General features: G+C 40.3%; 1 long non-coding RNA gene across 1 annotated transcript; it reads right to left on the minus strand.

Annotated features, from left to right (window-relative positions):
• Positions 1 to 1,054: 1,054 nt before the first annotated feature.
• Positions 1,055 to 2,089, minus strand: LOC138760109 (uncharacterized). The gene is made up of 2 exons (XR_011355422.1): positions 2,015 to 2,089; positions 1,055 to 1,432 (listed from the first exon to the last, which is right to left on the minus strand). It is a non-coding gene; the product is annotated as an uncharacterized lncRNA (long non-coding RNA).
• Positions 2,090 to 7,492: the final 5,403 nt, after the last annotated feature.

Raw genomic sequence — 7,492 nt, forward strand, 5'->3', positions numbered from 1 at the left:
GCATAACCATTTCATGCTTGAGCCCTTCATCAAGGTATGTAAAACTGTTGGCAGGTGTCCGAACAATAGGGTAGGGAGGGAAGTGTGGTCGCAAAGACTGGAGATGATAGGGAGGGAGGGGAGGGAGGAGGGATGGCTAAGGAAATAGAGGGGAAAGGAAGGGTGAAGAGCTGGAAAGAGGAAGGGAAGGGGGAGGGGGAAGAGGTGAGCAGGTTAGGAGGAGAAACATGAAAAATCGATGGGAATGCCACCTGGCTGGAGATTGCCCATACAGAAAATAAGGTGTTGTTTCTCCAATGTGCGGGTGGTCATGGTGGGATGGTACATAAGGCCATGGACAGACATGTGTGCAGAAGATTGTGACACAGAACGAAAATGGTTGGCTATTGAGAGGTCTCTGTCACCCGTACGGTCGGAGGTAACGTGCTCAGCGAAGTGATTTCCCAATCTGCGCCCAGTCTCTCTGATGTAAAGAAGACTCAAAGGGAGCACCGGATGCAGTATATCAGTCCTGCGGATGCACAAGTGAAGTGTTGCTTGAGTATTTCTTGTTTTGAAGTGTTTTGAAATTATAAAGTAATTCCACTTGGAAGAATGTGCACATACTTATTCCTTGAAAGAGCTATGCACTCATCTGTTAGGTTCTCAGGGGCTTGCAGATACTTCCATTCTCAGTGTATCTGATCTTCTTTCAGTTTCAGTAAACAATATGAAATCAGTCAGAGCCTGTTTTACTGGAATTTAACCATAGAACAATAAAAAGTACAGTCCTACAGCCACAAATTCTGTGCAAAACATAATGCCCAAATTAAAATAAAGCTCTGCCATTTGCAGGTGGTGTGTGTGTGTGTGTGTGTGTGTGTGTGTGTGTGTGTGTGTGTGTGTGTGTGTGTGTGTGTGTGTGTGTGTGTGTGTGTGTGTGTGTGTGTGTGTGTGTGTGTGTGTGTGTGTGTGTGTGTGTGTGTGTGTGTGTGTGAGAGAGATACCCAAATACCCAAACCATTACAGCTTAGGCACAATTCTGGAAAGTCATTTCAAAGTTCAGTCTTAGAAATCCATTGTCGACAGAGGCTTTTAAACAGATTCACAGAAGTAATCACGAAGGAGATGGGGGAGACTGAGCAACCAGATTGCTGAAAGTACACAAATCCTTGTCAAGTTTCTTCCAGAGAAATATCCTTTCATATGAATGGTTGTCATAACTCCCCTTTTCCTTGCGTAGAGGAAACAAAACACTTGACTTCCACGATGCATCCAAAAGTGACCTTTCCTTTGGTCGTGGTGAGGTTCAATAATTCCCCTGACAAGGAGAATGCGTCAAATTGTTCATTATCTCACAGAGTCATTCCTGTTCCACATTCGATGAGATGGCCGCTGGTCAATAATGATCTCCTTCCGTGTTCCACACGCAACTCCACCACCACCTGTGTCCCTGGAAAAAGGAACAATTGTTCTTTCTCTTCAAAGTAGTGAATTTGGATATAGCCTGTACTAACGGTTGCCACCCAGTCTATCCACAGCTGTGAATGGTTGCAGCCTGCACTAGCCCTTAAAGTGATAAACTAAATGAAACGGGAGTGCATAATGCAACATTCCTATCTACTCCCATCATTATCAAAGGAAGCCTGTTCCAGGCACATAACACTGTAAAATAAATGCCCCGCACATCTCTTTTATACTGCCCCCCACCCACATTTTAAACATACATCCTCTTGCATATGACATTTTCATCCTGTGAAAATAAATTCTGACTGTATACATTATCTATGTTTCTCAAAATGTGATAAACTTCTAACAGGTCTCCCCTCCATCCTTCTATGGCTGATTTGATCAAAATAACAAGGAAGAACCATCCCTGCACACTCCCATAGCCCCTAATGATCCTCTCCTCTTCGTAACACAGGATGATGTGCAGGCTGCCTTCAGGAGAGTGTATCTGAGGAAAGCATCCAGTCTCAATGCATTAGGTGCAGATTTCTGGCCAAGTATTAAAAATATGTGCTGCCCAACTTACCAATACATTTACAGATATCTTCAATATCTTACTCCGGCAATGTGTGGCAGCATCTCTTTTAAAAGGGCCTCAATCATAGGAGCAGCCCTTTATGACCTGCCAGTAGGCGTGGCTACGGCTCTTAGCCAATCACTACTACTATATCTAAATATATACAAATATATACATTGGTGATAGTATTCGGTACCATCAAGAAGAATGTGTTAACCTGCCAAATTGACTATCGGGAAGTGGCATCTACAGTTATGAAATGTTTTGAAAGGCTGATGTTGAAGTGTATAAGGTCCTGTCTGAGAGGTGACATAGATCCATTCTAATTCACCTATCATAGCAACAAGTCTATGGAAGACACCATCTGACTACCTCTACATAAAGCCCAGGAACATCTGGACATCAAATATGCATTGATCAAGATGCTCTTTATCAACTACACTAGTATTTATCACCATCATTCGCTTAAAATTAATCAGCAAACTCCAAGACCTGGGACTCAATACCCTATTATGTAATTGGATCCTGGATTTGCTAATTTCCAATCTGCAATAAGAGAGGATTGGTAAGAACATCTCCTCTACAATTTCCATCAGTACTGGAGCACCTCAGGGCTGGATTCTTAGTCCCCTGCTCCACTTGATATACACACACTGATGTGTGACTCGACGCCATCTACAAATTTGCACATTCTGAATGTAATATTACGTGACAATAATGGAATCATTACCTTTACCTTTAATACTACAGTAGTAATGTTGGATAAAGAGGGATGATGAGTCAACATACAAGAATGAGATTGAAAACTTGGCTGAATGGTGAACCAACAACAACCTTGCACTCAATGCCACTAAAACCAAGGAGCTGATTGTTGAATTCAGGAAGGGAAAACCAGAGGAGTATGATCTGGTAATAATTGGGTGGAAGGTAAGCAAACTTAAGTTCTTGTGAGTTATTATCTTGGAGGATCTCTCCTGGACCCAATGCACAAATGTCATTGCAAAGAAAACACATCAGTGCCTTAACTTCCTCAGGAGTTTGTGGAGTTTGGCATGACATCAGAAACCCTGGCAAAGTTCTACAGAAATGTGATGGAAAGTGTGCTGACCGGCTGCATCACAGTCTGGTTTGGGGACACCAATGTGCCTGAGTGTAAAGCCTTGCAAAAAGTAGTGAACATAGCCCATGACATCACAGGTAAAACCCTCTCCACCATCAAGAACATATAAAGGGAACGCTGTCATCAGAAAGCAGTAGCAATTATCAAGGATCCACACCGCCCAGCACATGCTCTGTTCTTGCTGCTACCATGAAAAAACAAATAGGGCAGCAGGGTTGGTGTAGCAGTTAGCACAACACCTTTACACAGTGGCAGCAATCAGAATCATGGTTTTGATCCCACACTGTCTGTAAGGAGTCTGTATGTTTGCCATGGGGCTCTTGTTTCCTTCCACTGTTCAAAACGTACTGGGGTTTTTTGGTTAATTGGGTGTAAAGTGGGCAGCAGGGACTCAAGGGCCGAAATGGCCTGTTACCATTGTGTATATCTAAATTGTAAAAATATTTTTTTAAATTGTAATTTAAAAAAAAAATAGGTATAGGTGTCACAAGACTCTCATCGCCAGGTTCAGGAACAGCTGCTACCCCTCCACCATCAGATTGATCAACAACAAACTCAATCAGGGACTCATTTAAGGTCTCTTATTTTTGCAATTTATTGACTTTTCCTTCACTCTTACTCTTTTCACTGTTCACAATGTTAAACTTACATAATTTTTACCTAATATTAAATTCTTATTTATTTTAAAAATAATATTTATTTTCCTCAATGTGTTACAGAGTTCTGTGTTGTGTATTGGCCTATGTGTTGCGTGGTTTTATGTTAAAAAGTGACAGTTTGCCTAAGAGAGTCAAGGTGAAGGTGGACTGCTGAGAGAGTGGAAGATGGACTGAGCATGTGCAGAAAATGATCTAAAATTTCTAGACTTGGACAATAAACCACCACTGGGTGGTGCTGTGGAGTGGAAGAAGGCCCAGAGCAGGATTCATGGTCTGGAGGAGATTTAGAATGTTGGGATTTTTAAAAGGATGAACATTCCAAAGGTAGCCAGAAGGATCCGGACTAACCCAGTTGTTCCTCTCTCTGTAAGCAACACAAGACAACTTCGAGTTTTGTGCTCTCTCTCTCTTTCAAAGATCTTTTGGCTTCAGTTTACCAAACAAACTGAATTTTGTTTATGGTCTTTGCTTCGGTTGAGATCGAAGTTTTGTGAGTCTTGTGTATCTCGTGTTTGTTTTGTGTCTAAGTTTTTCTGTGGGCTGGTTGGAAATATAACTTAGACTTTAATTACATATGTTATATTTAGGCTGGGGAATTTATTAGTTTTACACTGTTATAGAGATTTGCATAGTAACCAGGTTATAAAAGGGGGGATTTTGAATTAAAGTTTGAAGGTGAATTTTTTGTTAATAAACTAATTGTTCATCTTTACCCCTGTGTGATATGCCTTCTTTGTGGTTGCTGGTTTGATCTTGTTAAATATGTTTTCGCCAGTTGCTTGAATTTTGGATACTAGGGGATTGATTGTATTTCACTGATGACAGATGATTGCTGTTAGGTGACAGCTGCAGGCAAGTGGTGGTACTCTCAATTCTGAAGTGAGCAGATTTTCCCACTCCAATGACCCGAGCCTTCCATTTTGACTGGCCTTTCTGCACTGGTTGGGGAATAGTGCAGCATGAGAAATAACACATTTGTCAAAGAAGTTCAATGATCTTTGCTTACGGGTAAGTGTTATCAAAATAATCTCATGACACAATTTTGGATGAACAGCAGGTGAGTACCCCCACACCCCTCCCCCAAAAATGTTCATGATTGGTTTACTTTTTGCAGGATTTCTGCTGTGTTGAATATTATGTAACAGCACTAAGCCACAAAAAAAACAGACCATTTATTATAATTTGGATTGTTTTGAAATTGATTAATATCATAAGAAAAAAAATTCCTTTGCTATCTTCATGTGTTAGATGAAAATTGATTCAGTTGTTTTCTCATTTATTATGATGGCAATTAAGCATCAAGTAAGTGAGAAAGTGTTGTTTTGGTACATTTCTCTTCAGTTCTGTTTCCTTATTTTAAAGATTCACAAGTCATTGGCTCAAAATATGATTCACAATGAGCAAGTAAATCAGCGCAGCCAATAGAAAAGACTGTATGTATATTATGTTGCTAATAGATCATGATTCTTAATGGAAAATTGGTACATCATGTGCTACAGCTGCCTCATATATCTAGCAACTTGTAACCTCACATCTTGTGCATTCCACGTGGAGTTTCCCGAGGTGGTCTGGTTTGTGTCCATGTCCCAAAGACACATTCATCATCATGTTAATTGGCTACCATAAATTGTCCCTGGTGTAGATGTGGGATGAATTGATGGGCAGGTAAGAGAGAATAGGGATATAAATGGGGAAATAGGATTGAAGGGATCTCTCTGAGAAAAAAAAGTGAGTAGAGTAGATCTGGTCATGACAGAAATAGGGAAAATATTAGAAAATGAGGAAGAATGAGGAATGGCTGTAGAAATGGAAGTGAATGACTTAAGAAGAAAATTGGAAGAAAGTGACAAAAAAGTTAGAGTTGTTAGCTCAGAAAATTGATATGATGAAGTGTACTATGGAGTGCATTCAATCTGGTTGCATCACTGTGTGGTATAAAAGTCCAACGTTCAGGACAGGAAAACTCCAGAGGGTTGTTAACTTGGCCTGCGATATTATGGGCACCTGTCTTCACTCCATCGAGGACATCTACAAGAGGTGGTGTCTTAAGAAACCAACCTCTATCCTCAAAGATCCCCGCCACCCTTTTCACTCTGCTACCATTGGGAAAAGATGCAGGAGCTTGAAGAAGAGAACTTAGTGGCACAAGAACATCTTCTTCCCCTCTGCCATCAGATTCTTGAATGAACAATGAACCATTGACTCACTTTGTCTTCTTTTATTCCTGCACTATTTTTTTTGAAATGTTGTTTTTAAGAAATGTTTGAACTGATAAAAATGAAATGTGATGCTGTTACAAAACAACAAATTTTGTGACATGTTCATAATAATAATTTCTGATTTTTCTTGGGACAAGAGAGCAATAAAAACCACTCAGGCAAGCATGGGTGCAGGAACCCGCATGCATTTGTTAAGAGAAATTTTTATTTGGCTAACAATTGAAGCGTATTGAGGAGGGGAGTTAAGAGCAACAAATAAGGAATTTCAAGAACATTTGTTAGCTTGGAAAAATATAGGTACATGGGATTAATTTGATTACTTTTGAAAACTGCCACATTACCCAAGTACTCATACTTTTCAGTGAGACACTGCTTCTATGTCCTGGTCTTGATAATTTTTAATCAACATTGCAGCATCATTTTTTTAAATCTGCATATTTTTATTAGCATTGTCAAAGAGTGTTGATAAATTTGAATCAGAATTTATTGTCATGAACAAGCCATGAAATTTGGTATTTTTCGGCAGTATCATAGAGCAAACATTCATATTATAACCATCTTACAACATAACTATATTAAAAAAATTTTTAAAATAGAGCATGAAAAGTAAGACAGTGTCTTTTTGTTCATTGATTATTCAGGAATCTGATGGCAGTGGGGAAGAAGCTGCCCTTATGCCGTTGAGTGCTCATCTTTAGGCTCCTGTACATTTTTCCCGATGCAGCAGAGTGAAGAGGGCATGGCCTGGGTGGGGAGGGGGGGGGGGGCTCTTTAACAATAGAGGCTGCCTTTTTTAAGACATTGCCTCATGTAGATGTTCTTGATGGAGTGAAGTCTGGTACCTGTGATGTCGAAGGCCTAGTTTACAACCCTCTGGAGTTTAATCTTGTCCGGAGAGTTGGGGCTTCCATAACAGGCAGAGATGCAACCAGCCAGAGTGCTCTCCACAGTACACAGTTCCGAATCTCCTCAAAGCTTCAAAGTATGTCTCAGGAAATTCCAATTCTTATTCATCTGAGGCTTTGAAAGCGCTGATTGGACTCATTGCCACATTGCTTCCTCATGCCATTTGAGAACACAGACAGCTTGATGCACAAGAAAAATTCTGGTCCTCATCTCCTCAGCATTTTTGCCAATGGCCTTCAATATACCTTCTCTGATTAGCTAGTAGAAACTTTTACATTCTTTGCTTTTCAAACACCCCAAGAAAATAAATCCCTTTTCTCAAGAATGACATCAGGCTTTCTGATCTCTGCGCATTACTGAAGTCTTTTACCTTCACTGCTATTCCAGTGAATTTACCACAAGATAAATTATCCGCTAGGATAATTTACCACAAGATAAATTATCCGCTAGGATTCTACTAAATAGAATAATACCTAGTGTCGCCGAGAATATTCTCCCAGAATCACAGTGCGGCTTTCGCGCAAACAGAGGAACAACTGACATGGTCTTTGCCCTCAGACAGCTCCAAGAAAAATGCAGAGAA

The sequence above is a fragment of the Narcine bancroftii genome, chromosome 4 (genome assembly GCF_036971445.1).
Source record: "Narcine bancroftii isolate sNarBan1 chromosome 4, sNarBan1.hap1, whole genome shotgun sequence".
NCBI lineage: Eukaryota > Metazoa > Chordata > Chondrichthyes > Torpediniformes > Narcinidae > Narcine > Narcine bancroftii.